This window comes from Pleurodeles waltl, unplaced genomic scaffold (genome assembly GCF_031143425.1).
Source record: "Pleurodeles waltl isolate 20211129_DDA unplaced genomic scaffold, aPleWal1.hap1.20221129 scaffold_141, whole genome shotgun sequence".
In the NCBI taxonomy this organism is placed as follows: Eukaryota; Metazoa; Chordata; class Amphibia; order Caudata; family Salamandridae; genus Pleurodeles; species Pleurodeles waltl.
This window is the reverse complement of record NW_027149847.1, coordinates 388,065-406,968: the sequence shown is the minus strand read 5'-3', so window position 1 is coordinate 406,968 and position 18,904 is coordinate 388,065.

Below are 18,904 nucleotides of genomic sequence, written 5' to 3'. Positions count from 1 at the left end.
GGAGCTGTTGGCAGAGTTTGAAAGAGCCAACCCCTCTGAGGATGGCAACACAGAGGATGATGATAGTGACTTGGAGGGTGATTCCCCCCCACCAGTCCTATCTAGGGAGAACAGGGCTTCTCAAGCCCTGACTCCACAAATAATAGTCAGAGATGCTGGTTCCCTCACAGGAGGGACCAACAACTCTGAAATCACTGAGGATAACTCCAGTGAAGAGGACATCCAGTTAGCCAGGATGGCCAAAAGATTGGCTTTGGAAAGACAGATCCTAGCCATAGAAAGGGAAAGACAAGAGATGGGCCTAGGACCCATCAATGGTGGCAGCAACATAACTAGGGTCAGAGATTCTCCTGACATGTTGAAAATCCCCAAAGGGATTGTAACTAAATATGAAGATGGTGATGACATCACCAAATGGTTCACAGCTTTTGAGAGGGCTTGTGAAACCAGAAAAGTGAACAAATCTCACTGGGGTGCTCTCCTTTGGGAAATGTTCACAGGAAAGTGTAGGGATAGACTCCTCACACTCTCTAAAAAAGATGCAGAATCTTATGACCTCATGAAGGGTACCCTGATTGAGGGCTTTGGATTCTCCACTGAGGAGTATAGGATTAGATTCAGGGGGGCTCAAAAATCCTCGAGCCAGACCTGGGTTGACTTTGTAGACTACTCAGTAAAAACACTAGATGGTTGGATTCAAGGCAATGGTGTAAATGATTATGATGGGCTGTACAATTTATTTGTGAAAGAACACCTATTAAGTAATTGTTTCAATGATAAACTGCATCAGCATCTGGTGGACCTAGGACCAATTTCTCCCCAAGAATTGGGAAAGAAGGCGGACCATTGGGTCAAGACTAGGGTGTCCAAAACTTCCACAGGGGGTGACCAAAAGAAAGGGGTCACAAAACCTCCCCAGGGGAAAGGTGGTGAGACAGCCAAAAACAAAGATAGCAAAGAGTCTTCTACAGGCCCCCAAAAACCTGCACAGGAGGGTGGGCCCAGAGCCTCTTCACAAAACAATTCTGGGTACAAGGGTAAAAACTTTGATCCCAAAAAGGCCTGGTGTCGTAACTGTAGTCAGTCTGGACACCAAACTGGAGACAAGGCCTGTCCCAAGAAAGATACCACTTCTAACTCCCATCCAGCTAAAACTGGAATGGCCAGTCTCCAAGTGGGATCAACAGTGTGCCCAGAGCAAATCAGGTGTCACACTGAAGCTACATTAGTCTCTGAGGGTGGGGTGGATTTAGCCACACTGGCTGCCTGGCCCCCTAACATGCAAAAATACAGGCAGCAGCTCTTAATTAATGGGACAAGTGTAGAGGGCCTGAGGGATACAGGTGCCAGTGTCACTATGGTGACAGAGAAACTGGTTTCCCCTGGCCAATACCTGACTGGACAAACTTATCCAGTCACCAACGCTGACAATCAGACTAAAGTACATCCCATGGCTATGGTAACTTTAGAGTGGGGAGGGGTCAATGGCCTGAAACAGGTGGTGGTCTCCTCAAATATCCCAGTAGACTGTTTGCTTGGAAATGACCTGAAGTCCTCAGCATGGGCTGAGGTAGAACTAAAAACCCATGCAGCCATGCTGGGTATCCCTGAACTGGTGTGTGTCAAGACTAGGGCACAGTGCAAGGCACAGGGTGAAAAAGTAGAGCTGGAGTCTGGAAAAATGGCCCAGCCTACCAAGAGAAAAGGAAAGTCAGCTGGGAAACCAGCTGCAACACAACACCAAAAAGAGAACCTCTCTTCTCAGGAAGAAGTTCTGCCCTCTGAGGGAACTGAGCCTATGGAGCTGGAACCTTATCAGGTTGAGCTCTTGGGCCCAGGGGGACCCTCAAGGGAAGAGTTGTGTAAGGGACAAGAAACCTGTCCCTCTCTTGAAGGCCTTAGGCAGCAAGCTGCTGAAGAGTCCAAAGGCAAGAAAAATGGAACACATAGGGTCTATTGGGAAGATGGACTCCTGTACACTGAGGCAAGAGATCCCAAACCTGGTGCCACTAGGAGAGTGGTAGTGCCTCAGGGTTTCAGAGAGTTTATTCTGACCTTAGCCCATGATATTCCCCTTGCTGGGCATTTGGGACAAACCAAGACGTGGGAGAGGTTAGTCAACCACTTCTACTGGCCCAATATGTCCCAGAAGGTTAAGGAGTTTTGCCTCTCCTGCCCCACCTGTCAAGCCAGTGGTAAGACAGGTGGGCATCCAAAGGCCCCCCTCATTCCACTTCCAGTGGTGGGGGTCCCCTTTGAAAGAGTGGGTGTGGACATAGTTGGTCCACTAGAACCTCCCACAGCCTCAGGAAATATGTACATCCTAGTAGTAGTGGATCATGCTACTAGGTATCCTGAAGCTATTCCCCTTAGGTCGACTACTGCCCCTGCAGTAGCCAAGGCCCTCATTGGTATCTTTACCAGAGTGGGTTTCCCTAAGGAGGTGGTTTCTGACAGAGGTACCAACTTCATGTCAGCATACCTAAAACACATGTGGAATGAGTGTGGAGTGACTTACAAATTCACTACACCCTACCATCCACAAACTAATGGCCTTGTTGAGAGATTCAACAAGACATTAAAGGGCATGATCATGGGGCTCCCAGAAAAACTCAAAAGGAGATGGGATGTCCTCCTGCCATGTCTGCTTTTCGCTTACAGAGAGGTGCCTCAGAAGGGAGTAGGATTCTCACCCTTTGAACTTCTGTTTGGCCACCCTGTAAGGGGACCACTTGCTCTTGTTAAAGAAGGCTGGGAGAGACCTCTTCATGAGCCTAAACAAGACATAGTGGACTATGTACTTGGCCTTCGCTCAAGGATGGCAGAGTACATGGAAAAGGCAAGTAAAAACCTTGAGGCCAGCCAACAACTCCAGAAGTTGTGGTATGACCAAAAGGCTGCACTGGTTGAATTTCAACCAGGGCAGAAAGTCTGGGTTCTGGAGCCTGTGGCTCCCAGGGCACTTCAGGACAAATGGAGTGGCCCTTACCCAGTACTAGAGAGGAAGAGTCAGGTCACCTACCTGGTGGACCTGGGCACAAGCAGGAGCCCCAAGAGGGTGATCCATGTGAACCGCCTTAAGCTCTTCCATGACAGGGCAGATGTAAATCTGTTGATGGTAACAGATGAGGACCAGGAAGCTGAGAGTGAACCTCTCCCTGATCTCCTCTCATCAGACCCTAAAGATGGCTCAGTAGATGGAGTGATCTACTCAGACACCCTCTCTAGCCAACAGCAGTCTGACTGCAGGAAGGTCCTGCAGCAGTTTGCTGAACTCTTTTCCCTAACCCCTGGTCAGACACACCTGTGTACCCATGATGTGGACACAGGAGACAGCATGCCTGTCAAAAACAAAATATTTAGACAGTCTGACCAAGTTAAGGAATGCATCAAGGTGGAAGTCCACAAGATGCTGGAATTGGGAGTAATTGAGTACTCTGACAGCCCCTGGGCTAGCCCAGTGGTCTTAGTCCCCAAACCTCACACCAAAGAAGGAAAGTGAGAGATGAGGTTTTGTGTGGACTACAGAGGTCTCAACTCTGTCACCAAGACAGATGCTCATCCCATTCCTAGAGCTGATGAGCTAATAGACAAATTAGGGGCTGCCAGATTCTTAAGTACCTTTGACTTAACAGCAGGGTACTGGCAAATCAAAATGGCCCCTGGAGCAAAAGAAAAGACAGCATTCTCCACACCTGATGGGCATTATCAGTTCACTGTTATGCCCTTTGGTTTAATGAATGCCCCTGCCACCTTCCAAAGGTTGGTGAATCAAGTCCTTGCTGGGCTGGAATCCTTTAGTGCAGCTTATCTTGATGATATTGCTGTCTTCAGCTCCACCTGGCAGGATCACCTAGTCCACCTGAAGAAGGTTTTGAAGGCTCTGCAATCTGCAGGCCTCTCTATCAAGGCATCCAAATGCCAGATAGGGGAGGGAACTGTGGTTTACTTGGGACACCTTGTAGGTGGAGGCCAAGTTCAGCCACTCCAGCCTAAGATCCAGACTATTCTGGACTGGGCAGCTCCAAAAACCCAGACTCAAGTCAGGGCATTCCTTGGCTTGACTGGGTACTACAGGAGGTTTGTGAAGGGATATGGATCCATTGTGACAGCCCTCACAGAACTCACCTCCAAGAAAATGCCCAAGAAAGTAAACTGGACTGTAGAATGCCAACAGGCCTTTGACACCCTGAAACAAGCTATGTGCACAGCACCAGTTCTAAAAGCTCCAGATTACTCCAAGCAGTTCATTGTGCAAACAGATGCCTCTGAACATGGGATAGGGGCAGTTTTGTCCCAAACAAATGATGATGGCCTTGACCAGCCTGTTGCTTTCATTAGCAGGAGGTTACTCCCCAGGGAGCAGCGTTGGAGTGCCATTGAGAGGGAGGCCTTTGCTTTGGTTTGGTCCCTGAAGAAGCTGAGACCATACCTCTTTGGTACTCACTTCCTAGTTCAGACTGACCACAGACCTCTCAGATGGCTGATGCAAATGAAAGGTGAAAATCCAAAACTGTTGAGGTGGTCCATCTCCCTACAGGGAATGGACTTTGTAGTGGAACACAGACCTGGGACTGCTCATGCCAATGCAGATGGCCTTTCCAGGTTCTTCCACTTAGAAAATGAAGACTCTCTTGGGAAAGGTTAGTCTCATCCTCTTTCGTTTGGGGGGGGGTTGTGTAAGGAAATGCCTCCTTGGCATGGTTACCCCCTGACTTTTTGCCTTTGCTGATGCTATGTTTTGAATTGAAAGTGTGCTGAGGCCTGCTAACCAGGCCCCAGCACCAGTGTTCTTTCCCTAACCTGTACTTTTGATTCCACAATTGGCACACCCTGGCACCCAGATAAGTCCCTTGTAACTGGCACCTCTGGTACCAAGGGCCCTGATGCCAGGGAAGGTCTCTAAGGGCTGCAGCATGTATTATGCCACCCTAGAGACCCCTCACCCAGCACAGACACACTGCTTACCAGCTTGTGTGTGCTAGTGAGAACAAAATGAGTAAGTCGACATGGCACTCCCCTCAGGGTGCCATGCCAGCCTCTCACTGCCTATGCAGTATAGGTAAGACACCCCTCTAGCAGGCCTTACAGCCCTAAGGCAGGGTGCACTATACCATGGGTGAGGGTACCAGTGCATGAGCACTGTGCCCCTACAGTGTCTAAGCAAAACCTTAGACATTGTAAGTACAGGGTAGCCATAAGAGTATATGGTCTGGGAGTCTGTTTTACACGAACTCCACAGCACCATAATGGCTACACTGAAAACTGGGAAGTTTGGTATCAAACTTCTCAGCACAATAAATGCCCACTGATGCCAGTGTACATTTTATTGTAAAGTACACCACAGAGGGCACCTTAGAGGTGCCCCCTGAAACTTAACCGACTATCCGTGTAGGCTGACTGGTTCCAGCAGCCTGCCACACTAGAGACATGTTGCTGGCCCCATGGGGAGAGTGCCTTTGTCACTCTGAGGCCAGTAACAAAGCCTGCACTGGGTGGAGATGCTAACACCTCCCCCAGGCAGGAGCTGTAACACCTGGCGGTGAGCGTCAAAGGCTCACCCCTTTGTCACAGCACCGCAGGATACTCCAGCTAGTGGAGTTGCCCGCCCACTCCGGCCCCGGCCCCCACTTTTGGCGGCAAGGCCGGAGAAAATAATGAGAATAACAAGGAGGAGTCACTGGCCAGTCAGGACAGCCCCTAAGGTGTCCTGAGCTGAGGTGACTCTAACTTTTAAAAATCCTCCATCTTGCAGATGGAGGATTCCCCCAATAGGATTAGGGATGTGACCCCCTCCCCTTGGGAGGAGGCACAAAGAGGGTGTACCCACCCTCAGGGCTAGTAGCCATTGGCTACTAAACCCCCAGACCTAAACACGCCCTTAAATTTAGTATTTAAGGGCTTCCCTGAACCTAAGATTTTAGATTCCTGCAACAACAAGAAGAAGGACTGCCTAGCTGAAAACCCCTGCAGAGGAAGACCAGAAGACAACAACTGCCTTGGCTCCAGAAACTCACCGGCCTGTCTCCTGCCTTCCAAAGAACTCTGCTCCAGCGACGCCATCCAAAGGGACCAGCGACCTCTGAATCCTCTGAGGACTGCCCTGCTTCGACGACGACAAGAAACTCCCGAGGACAGCGGACCTGCTCCAAAAAGACTGCAACTTTATCCAAAGGAGCAGCTTTAAAGAACCCTGCAATCTCCCCGCAAGAAGCGTGAGACTTGCAACACTGCACCCGGCGACCCCGACTCGGCTGGTGGAGAACCAACACCTCAGGGAGGACCCCCGGACTACTCTACGACTGTGAGTACCAAAACCTGTCCCCCCTGAGCCCCCACAGCGCCGCCTGCAGAGGGAATCCCGAGGCTTCCCCTGACCGCGACTCTCTGAAACCTAAGTCCCGACACCTGGAAAGGACCCTGCACCCGCAGCCCCCAGGACCTGAAGGACCGGACTTTCACTGCAGAAGTGACCCCCAGGAGTCCCTCTCCCTTGCCCAAGTGGAGGTTTCCCCGAGGAAGCCCCCCCTTGCCTGCCTGCAGCGCGGAAGAGATCCCTTGATCTCTTATTGACTTCCATTGCGAACCCGACGCTTGCTCTAACACTGCACCCGGCCGCCCCCGCGCCTCTGAGGGTGAAATTTCTGTGTGGGCTTGTGTCCCCCCCGGTGCCCTACAAAACCCCCCTGGTCTGCCCTCCGAAGACGCGGGTACTTACCTGCTGGCAGACTGGAACCGGGGCACCCCCTTCTCTCCATTGAAGGCTATGCGTTTTGGGCACCACTTTGAGCTCTGCACCTGACCGGCCCTGAGCTGCTGGTGTGGTAACTTTGGGGTTGCTCTGAACCCCCAACGGTGGGCTACCTTGGACCAAGAACTGAACCCTGTAAGTGTCGTACTTACCTGGTAAAACTAACAAAAACTTACCTCCCCCAGGAACTGTAAAAATTGCACTGTGTCCACTTTTAAAATAGCTATTTGTGAATAACTTGAAAAGTATACATGCAATTGAAATGATTCAAAGTTCCTAATGTACTTACCTGCAATACCTTTCAAACAAGATATTACATGTTAAATTTGAACCTGTGGTTCTTAAAATAAACTAAGAAAAGATATTTTTCTATAACAAAACCTATTGACTGGATTTGTCTCTGAGTGTGTGTACCTCATTTATTGTCTATGTGTATGTACAACAAATGCTTAACACTACTCCTTGGATAAGCCTACTGCTCGACCACACTACCACAAAATAGAGCATTAGTATTATCTCTTTTTACCCCTATTTTACCTCTAAGGGGAACCCTTGGACTCTGTGCATGCTATTCCTTACTTTGAAATAGCACATACAGAGCCAACTTCCTACAAGTTGGTTACAGCATGTTGTCATATTATAATGTGCCAGGTGACCCAGATGCGGTACCTACCAAATAATTACCTGGTCCTTATGCTTCTACACATGTCTGTCCATTCAAATCTATAACTTGCTCGGTCCGACAAACCTGTAATAGAAGCAAAGGTGTGGATCATGAACGTGATTTATGTAGAGACCCTTAATCTCACCTGGAACATCTACAGAATTACCTGGTCTTCCTTGGTACTCACACCTGGCAGTTCAAATCCAGATGGTGACCGGCTATAATTGGAAAGAAGGTATTTAGCATAGGTTATAGGAGTTATAAAAACATTATGCATGACAGTTCCAGAACAATTGAGTAGTTAACTGGGATTTCAGTTTAGATCCGTTTGGAAACCTACATCACGCGTTAGACCTTCGATGATGCAGCCTTTACAGGCCTCCAGTTATCTGCTCAGCCACTCGCTATGACTCATCAGATTTATAAGGGTGAGCCATTTTTAGGCCTACTGGCTCGTTCTGACAAGCTGACAAAAAAAAGTGTTTTGTTCATTCAGACAATGAATAAGCAATGAAGGTGCCTTTAAGTCTTGTTGTTGTCTTGTCACATTTGCTGTGGGGTCAACGACAGAAGTCCAGTGCCAGCTTATGTCTTCTTACAATTTGCTGCTTATTTTATCCTGGAGATTAATGGTTACTTTTCTGCTCTGACTGCAACGTTAGAGGATTTAATAAAGTGTGCTGTGGAATTAATTTTGCGACGAATTAGCGTAAAAAGAATCACGCTAATACGGCACAAACAGAGTCCTGCCTTTTACTTTTTTAATTTACAGGCCCTGGGCACATGTAGTGCACTTCACTAGGGACTAATAGGTAAATACAATATGCTAATTGGGAATTAACCAAAGATACCAGGATTAAGGGAGAGAGCATATGAACTTTAGCACTGGTTAGCAGTGGTACTGTGAGCAGAGTCCTAAAACCAGCAAAAACTGTGTAAAAAAAGTGGGGGGAGGCAGGCAAAAAGTTGTGGGATGACCACCGAAGGCTGTCAGGTCTAACATGTACCCCCCCAGCTGAAAGTGGGGAGAGCTACCCAGTCCTCTGGGAGCTCTCATCACTAAGGCAGAAGAATCTGGTGGAACCATGAACAATCACATTCTACATCCATAAAGCTCTGACATGAGTGACACTGCCTTCAGTTACATACCTGCAATAACACACCACCTTTTATTTTTTGCATTGATGAGACACACAACAATGTGATATAAAACACTGCAGTAATTAATGCTATTTCGCTATACATTGCTTACAGATTCAATGTGCGTGGGCGGTAGAAGGTTAAAAACACAAATCTGGTTTCATTCTGAACCAATTGTCCCCCATGAAACCAGTGTAAAAAAGGTTAAATTCACATTACTCTTCTTCTGCAGTCCATCCTCCACAGAACAATTACATGAAGCGGTGGTACTAATTGTAGGAGGATGGCCTGGCTTATAGTGGGTACCTGATGGTACTTACACCTTGTGCCAGGTCCAGGTATCCCTTATTAGTAGATTAGTAGTGTTCTAGCAGCTTAGGCTGATAGAGGTAGCTGTAGCAGAGCATCTTAGGCTGAACCAGGAGACATGCAAAGGTCCTACTATACCACTTATATCATATAGGTACTATATCATAAGAAAGACAATACTCCGAGTTACTAAAAATAAAGGTACTTTATTTTAGTGACAATGCGCCAAAAATATCTCAGATGATATACTCCCTTAGGAGGTAATTAAAATACACAAAATATACACACAAACCAAAATCAGGTAGGTAAAAACAGTCAGAAAGTAGTGCAAAAACTGTAGAATACAATAGGATGCAATAGGCCTAGGTGCAACACAAACCATATACTAAGAAAGTGGAATGCGAACCACGAATGGACCCCTAGGCCAGTGTAGTGTGTAGAGGGTCGCTGGAAATGTAAGAAAACACTAAGGGTGTCCAAGATACCCCACCCCAAGACCCTGGAAAGTAGAAGTAAAGTACTACTATTTCCCCAGAAACACACTAAAGTCTGGATAGAGGATTTTGCAAACACCACAACAGACTGCAACACACTGAAGACGGATTCCTGGACCTGAGGACCTGCAAAGGAAGGGGACCAAGTCCAAGAGTTGCAAAAGTGTCCGGGGGGGCAGGAGACCACTAAACCCCAGATGAAGGTGCAAAATGGCTGCCTCCGGATGGAAGAAGCTGAAGATTCTTCAACAACGAAAGGTGCTAGGAACTTCTCCTTTGTGCAGCAGATGTCCCACGGAGTGCTGGAGGATGCAGAGTTGTTTCTTTGGCAAAAGACCGCAAACAAGCCTTGCTAGCTGCAGGAGTCGCGGTTGGAGAAAAAGGGTGCTGCCCGGGCTCAGGAAGGACCAGGATGTCGCCACTTGGGAGAGGAGACAGAGGGGGCCCTCAGCAACGTAGAGAGCCCATGCACAAGAAGGTAGCACCCACAGAAGTCCTTGAACATGGGTTCAAGCAGTCTAAACATGGTGATCATCTCAACACTGCAAAAAAGGGTTCCACAAAGCCAGAGATCAACTCAGGGAGTTGAGCAATGCAGGACTTGGCTGTGCACGAAGGGTTTTGTGGAAATGTGCACAGAAGCCCGAGCAGCAGCAGTTCACGCGGTGCACAGGATTACTGTCCGGAGAGGGGAGGCAAGGACTTACCTCCTCCAAATTTGGACAGTTGGACCACTGGACAGTCTGGGTCACTTAGGTCTACCACCTGTGTTCCAGGGGCCACGCTCGTCAGGATGAGAGGGGTCCCAGAGTACCGGTGATGCTGAAGTTTGGTGCCTGCTGAAGCAGGGGGAAGATTCTGTCAACAGACAGGCGATTTCTTCGTGGCTTCCAGTGCAGGATGAAGGTAGGCAGCCCCCAAAGCATGCACCACCAGAAAACAGTTAAGAAAGCCGGCAGGATTAGGCGCTATAATGTCGCTGGTAGTCTTCTTGCTACTTTGTTGCAGTTTTGCAGGCGTCCTGGAGCAGTCAGTGGTCGATCCTTGGCAGAAGTCGAAGAGAGAGGTGCAGAGGAACTCTGGTGAATTCTTGCAAGTCATTATCTGAGAAAAAGCCCACTGGAGAGACCCTAAATAGCCCTCAGAGGAGGATTGGCCACCTAGTCAGGTAAGCAACTATCAGGAGGGGTCTCTGACGTCAACTGCTGGCACTGGCCATTCAGAGGCCTCCAGAGTACCTTCACACCTCTGGATCCAAGATGGCAGAGGTCTGGGACACACTGGAGGAGCTCTGGGCACCACCCCTGCCCTGGGGTGGTGATGGACAGGGGAGTAGTCACTCCCCTTTCCTTTGTCCAGTTTCCCACCAGAGCAGGGACTGGGGGTTTCCTGAACCGGTGTAGACTGGCTTCTGCAAGGAGGGCACTATATGTGCCCTTCAAAACATTTCCAGAGGCTGGAAGAGGCTACCCCTCCCCAGCCCTTAAAACCTATTTTCAAAGGGAGAGGGTGTAACACTCCCTCTCAGAGGAAATTCTTTGTTCTGCCTTCCTGGGATTGGGCTGCCCAGACCCCAGGAGGGCAGAACCCTGTCTGTGGGGTGGCAGCAGCGGTAGCTGCAGAGAAAACCCCAGAGAGCTGGTTTGGGTGTACCTGGTGTCCATATTGGAGCCCCGGGGATGCATGGGATTGGCACCCCAACACCAGATTTGGCATGGGAGGACAATTCCATGATCTTAGACATGTTACATGGCCATATTTGGAGTTACCATTGTGAATCTACACATAGGTATTGACCTATATGTAGCTCACAAAATCTGGGGAAATGGCCCTGAACTATGTGGGGGCAACTTTGCTAGTGCAAGGGTGACCTCACACTTAGTAACTTTGCACCTTACGTTCAGCAAGTGAAGGTTAGACATATAGGTGACTTATACGTTACTTAAGTGCAGTGAAAATGGCTGTGAAATAACGTGTGTGTTATTTCACTCAGGCTGCAGTGGCAGTCCTGTGTACAGGTTTGTTTGAGCTCCCTATGGGTGGCAAAATAAATGCTGCAGCCCATAGGGATCTCCTGGAACCCCATTACCCTGGGTACCTAGGTACCATATACTAGGGAATTATAAGGGTGTTCCAGTGTGCAAATTGAAATTGGTAAACGTGGTCACTAGCCTATAGTGACAGATTTAAAGGTAGAGAGAGCATAACCACTGAGGTTCTGGTTAGCAGAGCCTCAGTGACACAGTTAGTCACTACACAGGTACACACATTCAGGCAACAAACTATGAGCACTGGGGTCCTGGCTAGCAGGATCCCAGTGAGATGGGCAAAACAAACTTACATACATGTAAAAATGGGGGTAACATGCCAGTCAAGATGGTACTTTCCTACACTAATTAAATTGAGCAATTAAAGTAACAAAGGTGTAATGAGTGGTAGTTTTGCCAAAAGTGGGTCATATGAGAGGTGTAAGTTACAGCACAGTTTGAAGGTCACATTGTGCGTTAACCTGTGAAACTGATGTGATCACACAAGTCCTTTGCCTATGCACTTGGACTAAGTATTCTTCCTGCACGTCTTCAAAGTGTCGGTCAGCATTCTTGTCCATTACTAGATGTAGATCCTGTTCACAAGGCTTGTAAGGGACAATAAATTGGTAATGTTATGTGAGGGGCTAGCTTTTTCAGGCTCTTGTGGACTGGGGGTAAAGTGGGCAAGTAGTCATAATTAACTTGAGTGCTTCATCCGAACAAACACACACAACCACAGGAATACATCCAGTGTACGTGACAAGCACTTTCAGAAAAAGGAAATAAACGTACTAGTTTAGTCCGTGGACGTTCATTCAGCAGAGCCACTAGAGTCTGCATCCTTATGTACTGGTCAACATGTGTTAGTGCAAATGGCATTGAGCAAACGACCCACGTGGTGCCCGTTCCAAGGGGGTGGAGAGGCACGTTTTTAGACTAAATGAATGGTGGAGGTACTTGGTAAAATGATTGGTAACCACCTGCAGTGATCGAAGGCTCAAGCTGTGAGGACTCGGCAGAAGAGTAGTACTATGCAATACATTCTGAATAAGGCGCTTACCCATAAGGAGCGGAGCCTGGTGTGGACAAAAAGGCACGGTGTAGTAGTGGTTGAATTATCAAACCGCGGATAGCAGTGCTAAATCTCGCTGTCCGAGAGGAGATGTGTGCACGGAGGAGAGTCGGTATTCCCCCTTGAAAGTATTGCACCAGCACAGAGAAGTGATGAAGTTTTACTTTTCAAATGCAAGAAGTACAGGTACTCACCGTACAGTACCTTCTCACATCAATTAATTAATATTTTCTACAGCAAAGCAAAAAAGAAAAAACGGAATGTTGGAAACATAATTCTTTCATTGGCTACCAAGCACTTTTAACTTTGGGAGTCTCATATCATGTCATGTTGTCAGATGGCTTAAGGAGCAAAGAGAAAGCCTACGTCACAAGCTCTAAGGGGCGTGGTCGATCCAGGGATGACTGCAGCTCCTGCCTGCTTTGTTTCTGAGTCAAAGGGATGGGACATCCCCTCTCAGGGCTACGCGCTCTCTGTCTCTTACAGAGCTCACTCTCTCTCTTGGACTGGACACCGTCCGGAACAGGGCCCATAGAAGGTCAGTGCTTAATAGTCGTTTTTTACCCCATTTATCAATACACTTGTGTTTTTTTTTTTTAATCGAATCTGTCGAAAGTGCACAGTTGTGTTTCATAAACTGCTTGATTTTAGGAGACGACAATGCCTTGTGGAATCTCAATACAGAGAATGTCCCAATTTAGTTTTAATCACTGGATTTCAAGAGGAAATTGGTACTATAGAGTACCTACACTTCTTTAATTTGAAAGGGAAAGTACCTGCGCTTCTCAGTATTGCTGCTATACCGTTCATGGGAAAGTACAGGGACTTCTCAGGAGCAAATAGGTACTCTAAATAACGAGTACCTGCACTTCCATATTTCAGTTTAAAGCATTGATACAGTGCTTACTACCCCCTCCGCCTCAACCCCGAAGTGGTTCGCGTTTACAGCTCTTTTAAAGAGCGAACAGTTTTTTTACTGTTTCATCTCATAAATAACGATGTGAAAATGTGTTCAGGGAGATGATTTTCTCCTTTGATGAAAATAAAAGTAGATTACGGGACTAAAACTTTTAGCCAAACCATTATCTCTTTAAATAATTGCAGCACATTTTATATACTCAGATAAAAGGCAATTTTTAAATGGATTTCCCCCAGGTTCAATAATGTAGATACTCTGAATCTTTTCTAAGCTAAAATTTGTATGTTAGTATCATACCAGTGATTTATTAAAAATAATTAAGGGGGTCATTCTGACTTCCGCCGGCGGCGGTAACCGTACGCCCGGCGGGAGCCGCCGAATGACCGCACCGCGGTCAAATGACTGCGGCGGCCATTCTGGCTTTCCCGCTGGGCTGGCGGGCGACCGCCAGAAGGCCGCCCGCCAGCCCAGCGGGAAAGCGCCTTCAACGAGGAAGCCGTCTCCGAATGGAGCCGGCGAAGTTGAAGGCGTGCGACGGGTGCAGTGGCACCCGTCGCGATTTTCAGTGTCTGCTTGGCAGACACTGAAAATCAATGTGGGGCCCCCAGGGGCCCCACGACACCCGTTACCGCCATCCTGTTCCTGGAGGTGAAAACCACCAGGAACAGGATGGCGGTAAGGGGGTCGGAATCCCCATGGCGGCGCTGCAAGCAGCGCCGCCGTGGAGGATTCCCTGGGGCAGCGGGAAACTGGCGTGACACCGCCGGTTTTTCGTTTCTGACCGCGGCTGTACCGCCGCGGTCAGAATGCCCATGGAAGCACCGCCAGCCTGTTGGCGGTGCTCGACCGCCAGGGTCAGAATGACCCCCTAAGTCTGAAATGTTTTTTTCATGTTTCCATGTTGTCTGTATTTGCTTTGGCGCTTTTGTGCAAAGCTTTGAAGAAAGATAGCAGAGGCCGGAGCATGAAAGGTTGAGAAACGGCCTCATTACACTGGAAACCAGCATGTCTAAACCATCCTGGAACACTACAATGAAACGCTGCTGTGCCTCGTGTGGTCTCAGCACGTCTTTCTTTCACAGATGCCTTCTGTGCCCCGAGGCCATCTAAATACACGTACCTGCTTGAATGCGGTGATCTGTCCTCGAGTGGCTTCACTTTCGTTTTTCGCCCTGCTCAACAGAAGTCTTTGAAGATGTCCTTCCTGCTCGGCCATGAAGAGTGACCCTGTTTTCGCGCTGTTTCTATTTTGTAAACGCAGCGCTGGCGTCCTCTCTCCCGCATGATGCAGGCAGTGACGTGATGTTGCAAAAACGTGCACGCTTGACAAAGGGGCCTGTGCGGTGGGGGAAGGAAGGGTGAGTGCACGCTCACGTGCACACCTTACAGGGAACATTGGTCCCAAAACATGTTTTCCCCTTGCAATTTCAAATAGGGATTTTAGACATGATCATAGCCAGAACCACTGGACAGAATTACACCAGTCTGGCAGAAAGCTAGCTCTTCGTCCAGAAGGAGCTATTTTTGTTATTTGGAATAAACCTATTCATTAGTTTTGGAGATATTAAAGGAAAAACAAATATGTGTATCTAGAGCAGGGGATCATCCGTATATCCTCGGGTACCGCCAGAGGACTGGCGGGTCCCGCGGATCTGATGATTAATGGAAAAAAAACTCACACAGCATAGCACGGCCATGCGCAGCATAGGCATGGGTGCATGTGGTGGGGGAGGGAGTTGCCCGCAGGCGCTGCAGTCAGCCCTCATCGTGCACGGCAAAGACATGTACAGCAGTGGTTATTTTAATGTACCAAATTTATATATTACTTTACGTTAAAAAATAAATAAAAAATTCACTAAAAAACAAACATTACCGGAATGTTATAGTTAGGTTTATGTTTTACCCACACAAAACCATAGAATTCAGCACTTACAGGTATACTTATAAATATACTTATCTGAAGACTTGTGGTGGAAAGTAACTTTAGGCTACAAGTTATAGTTTCTTAACATAAGTGTAACTATAAGTATACCTATAACTGCTGAATTTCTATGGTTCTGAGTGGGTAAAAGGTGAACCTAACTATAATGTCCCTGTAACCTTTGCTTTTTTTGTGACTATATAAATAGACACAATTTAGCAATTTACAAAATGAATAAACAATGTATAAGTAATTTGAAATTTAAAAATAATAGTCATTTAATTATTACTTAATTAACTCGCTACCCTACCCCTACAAGCCTAGGAACCAATACTTAATATAGATTAGTAAAACACAATTTACATGATTCAGATACAATGAAATAACTTATTAACAATTATTCATCAATTAATAATTAACAACTTATATACTTCCCACCCAACGACCCTACAAACCCAGAAGTCCACACCTAAACTATAAATAATATTGAAAAATGTATTACACAATTGACATAACTATTAATCAATTAAATATTTAATTATACAATAATTATTATTTATTAAATATGACTTTATTAACTTCCCACCCTGCATCCCTACAAATCTAGCAGCCCGCAGCTAAAATAGAAATTAAATAATTCAGTATTACATAATATAAATAATTATTCACTCTGATAATTAATAATAAATTAGTAACTTCTTATGAATTAATAATAACATAATTAATGTCCCATCCTTTACCCCTACAAACCCAGCAACCCACACCAAAAATGTAACTCAAATAAATAATTATTACATAATTTACATAATAAGCAATTAAATAATTAATAATAAATTGAAAGCTAATTGTTAATTATTACTTACTTGACCTTCCACCTATACCCTTACAAATATAGCAGCCTACAGCAAAAATATAACTAAAATAATTCAGTACTACATAATCAACCAGAATATCATTAACTAGTATTATTAATTAGTAATTACTTAATTCTCTTCCCATCCTATACCCCTACAAACCCAGCAATCCACACCTAAAAGGCATCTAAAATAAATGATTTGATAATTTACATAATTTATAATACTGTAAATAATTATTAATAAATTGACAATTATTTCTTAATTATTACCTAATTAATGTCCCCATACCCCTACAAATATAGCATCCCACACTTATAATACAGTTAATTAAACTAGTATTACATAATGCACATCATTAATATCAATCACATACTTACTTAAAAATTATCAATAATCAATTATTACTTAACTAACTTCCCACTGTATCCCCTACACATCTAACAACCCGCTTCCACACTATAAATTACTATTAAGAATTACATTAAAAATTCTAGATCACTTAAAATTACAAACTATATTTTAAAAAATTTATAACAATTATACAAACAAAAATAACACATAAAATTAATATATGAACTAAAACATTAAAATAATTAAAAAACAATATTCTTTACAACTATGCTTTTGAAAACAATACTAACAACATCATTCTTGTAAAAGATATTATTTACTTGAAAAACAATATTCTTGACAAGATTTCTGCATCACAATATTTCTGTATCACAATATTATTTTCTTGATATTTCTGTGTTCCGATATTAAAAACTCTTTCTGCTTATGTCACATGAGGAGAACTTACTGCTAGCTCCAGAGAAATGCTAAAGCAAACTTTCTGCAGTTAGTGCCTCTTGGTTTCCCCTAAATAGAGTTCCTAGCTGATGCATAAAGCTCTTCTGAGATCAAGTATGAGCTCACAAACGTTCCACTTCTGATTAGGTTTGGCCAGTCTCTCCACTTTCAACTCTTGCAGCACCTACTGGTCTCACAGCAGTTTCAAGCTTCAGTGGGAGACTTGAGAAATTCTGATTGGAGTGTACTTCGGAATATATTCCTGGATTGGTGCTAATCAGCCAAACTGCCAATTCATAACCTATGACCTTGGCTGATCCATCTGGTTCAATGATGGGACTGCCTTTATATGCTAGTATGGCCAATTTATGGTTCAGCTACAAGGAAACTGAAGGGGTCTCATTTATGGAGTCTCATTGGTTAAATGTGTCTAAGTAGTTGAAATGCAAGCAGCATACGGTAACACAGAGCGTCAGTTTTAAAGAGATTTTGGGACCCCACCAATCACTCATTAAATCCTCTCCGTTATGTACTCCAATTAAAAGGCTGTTTTTAATAGAGTCAAAACTTTCCTTTAAAGTAAAATGTTCTGAAAGCACCAGTGAATCAACACAGTTTATCAACTTAAATTATATTGTGAGCTTTATATGCATTTCACCAAACATGCCACTCTTATCTCCCCATCATTTTATCTTTCAGTAATGAAAAAGAATTACTATTAAGTAACATGGATGCAGAAATGAAGAGCATGGTAAGTTTACTGCATTTCATTACATCTCTCATCCTTCTATGTTGTCCATTATTTAGAGTCTACTTTTCAGATGTTCTATGTAGGACGCTTTTGGAAACACACTTCCCTAGAGACGTCTAGCCACAGATTCCTTACCTTTGAATTTCCCAAGCGTCATACTGGATCTGGAAGGTTTTTCATGGGCAGTACCCCTGTGCGTCAGTAGGCAGCGTTGATCGGCTCCGCGTGGCATCTTTGGTATCGTCTGCACTGGAAATGACATGGTGGTCACCTATATAGACACCACCTTGGCACACTGACATCAGTTCTTTTCTTTCCTCACCAGTTAGTGCTGATCCAGAGGAGAGCTACCCCGCTGTCATTTTTTGACAGACCTTTTTCGACATTTTCGCGAATTCGTTTTTTTGAAAAAATTACCTTCTGGTATCGGCGATGGAGGCACAATTCTGTGGATTTGTCACTACGTTGGGCTTCGCACCTCCCCACTTTTCCGGAAGCCGGAGCACCCCTCACTCACATAAAAGACTTTTACGAGGCCGTGCGATGCGTTTTTGAGTGGGCTAAACCCTCCAGAACACCGTCGGGCCCGACAGCGTCAAATAGGGCCCATCAGGATCTGCAGTAGTAGCTTCAGCCTCGACCCTGATGAGCCCCTGTGGATCTAATCGTGGATGCAGACCAGTGACCGGCGTGCCACCGCGACCTTCCCCAATGCTCCTGGTGCCTACCGGCGGTGCCAGCCCTATTTAGTTTCCCAAATCTGACACAGAGTCGACCAACGTTGATTCTTGTGGTTACAAGATCCACGTGTCCAAAGTATGCGCCTGAGCCCTATTCGGAAGAGTAGGGCCTTGGGGAAGAAAGAGAGGGGTCACTGGACCCTTTAGGATACCAGATAGAAGGCCAAACATGGACTATTGTGAGGAACTGGGTGATGCCAACAGGCTGGATAGGTCTCTGAATACTGGCATGCTTTCTCCTCCTTAGGAGGAGGGAGGGACATATGCGAGCTGGGAGCTTTCTCTTCAGAAGCCCACTCTCTTTTAATGAAGCACTAACGGATGTCCTTCTGGGAACCTGGTCCAAGCCCAGCATAGGTGCTCCTGCGAACAGGACAATTACCCGACACCATCGCCCAGCCCCAGGGAACCGATAATTTCTCACCCAACACTCAACTCCAGAAAGGTTGCTGGTCAAGGCTTCTACT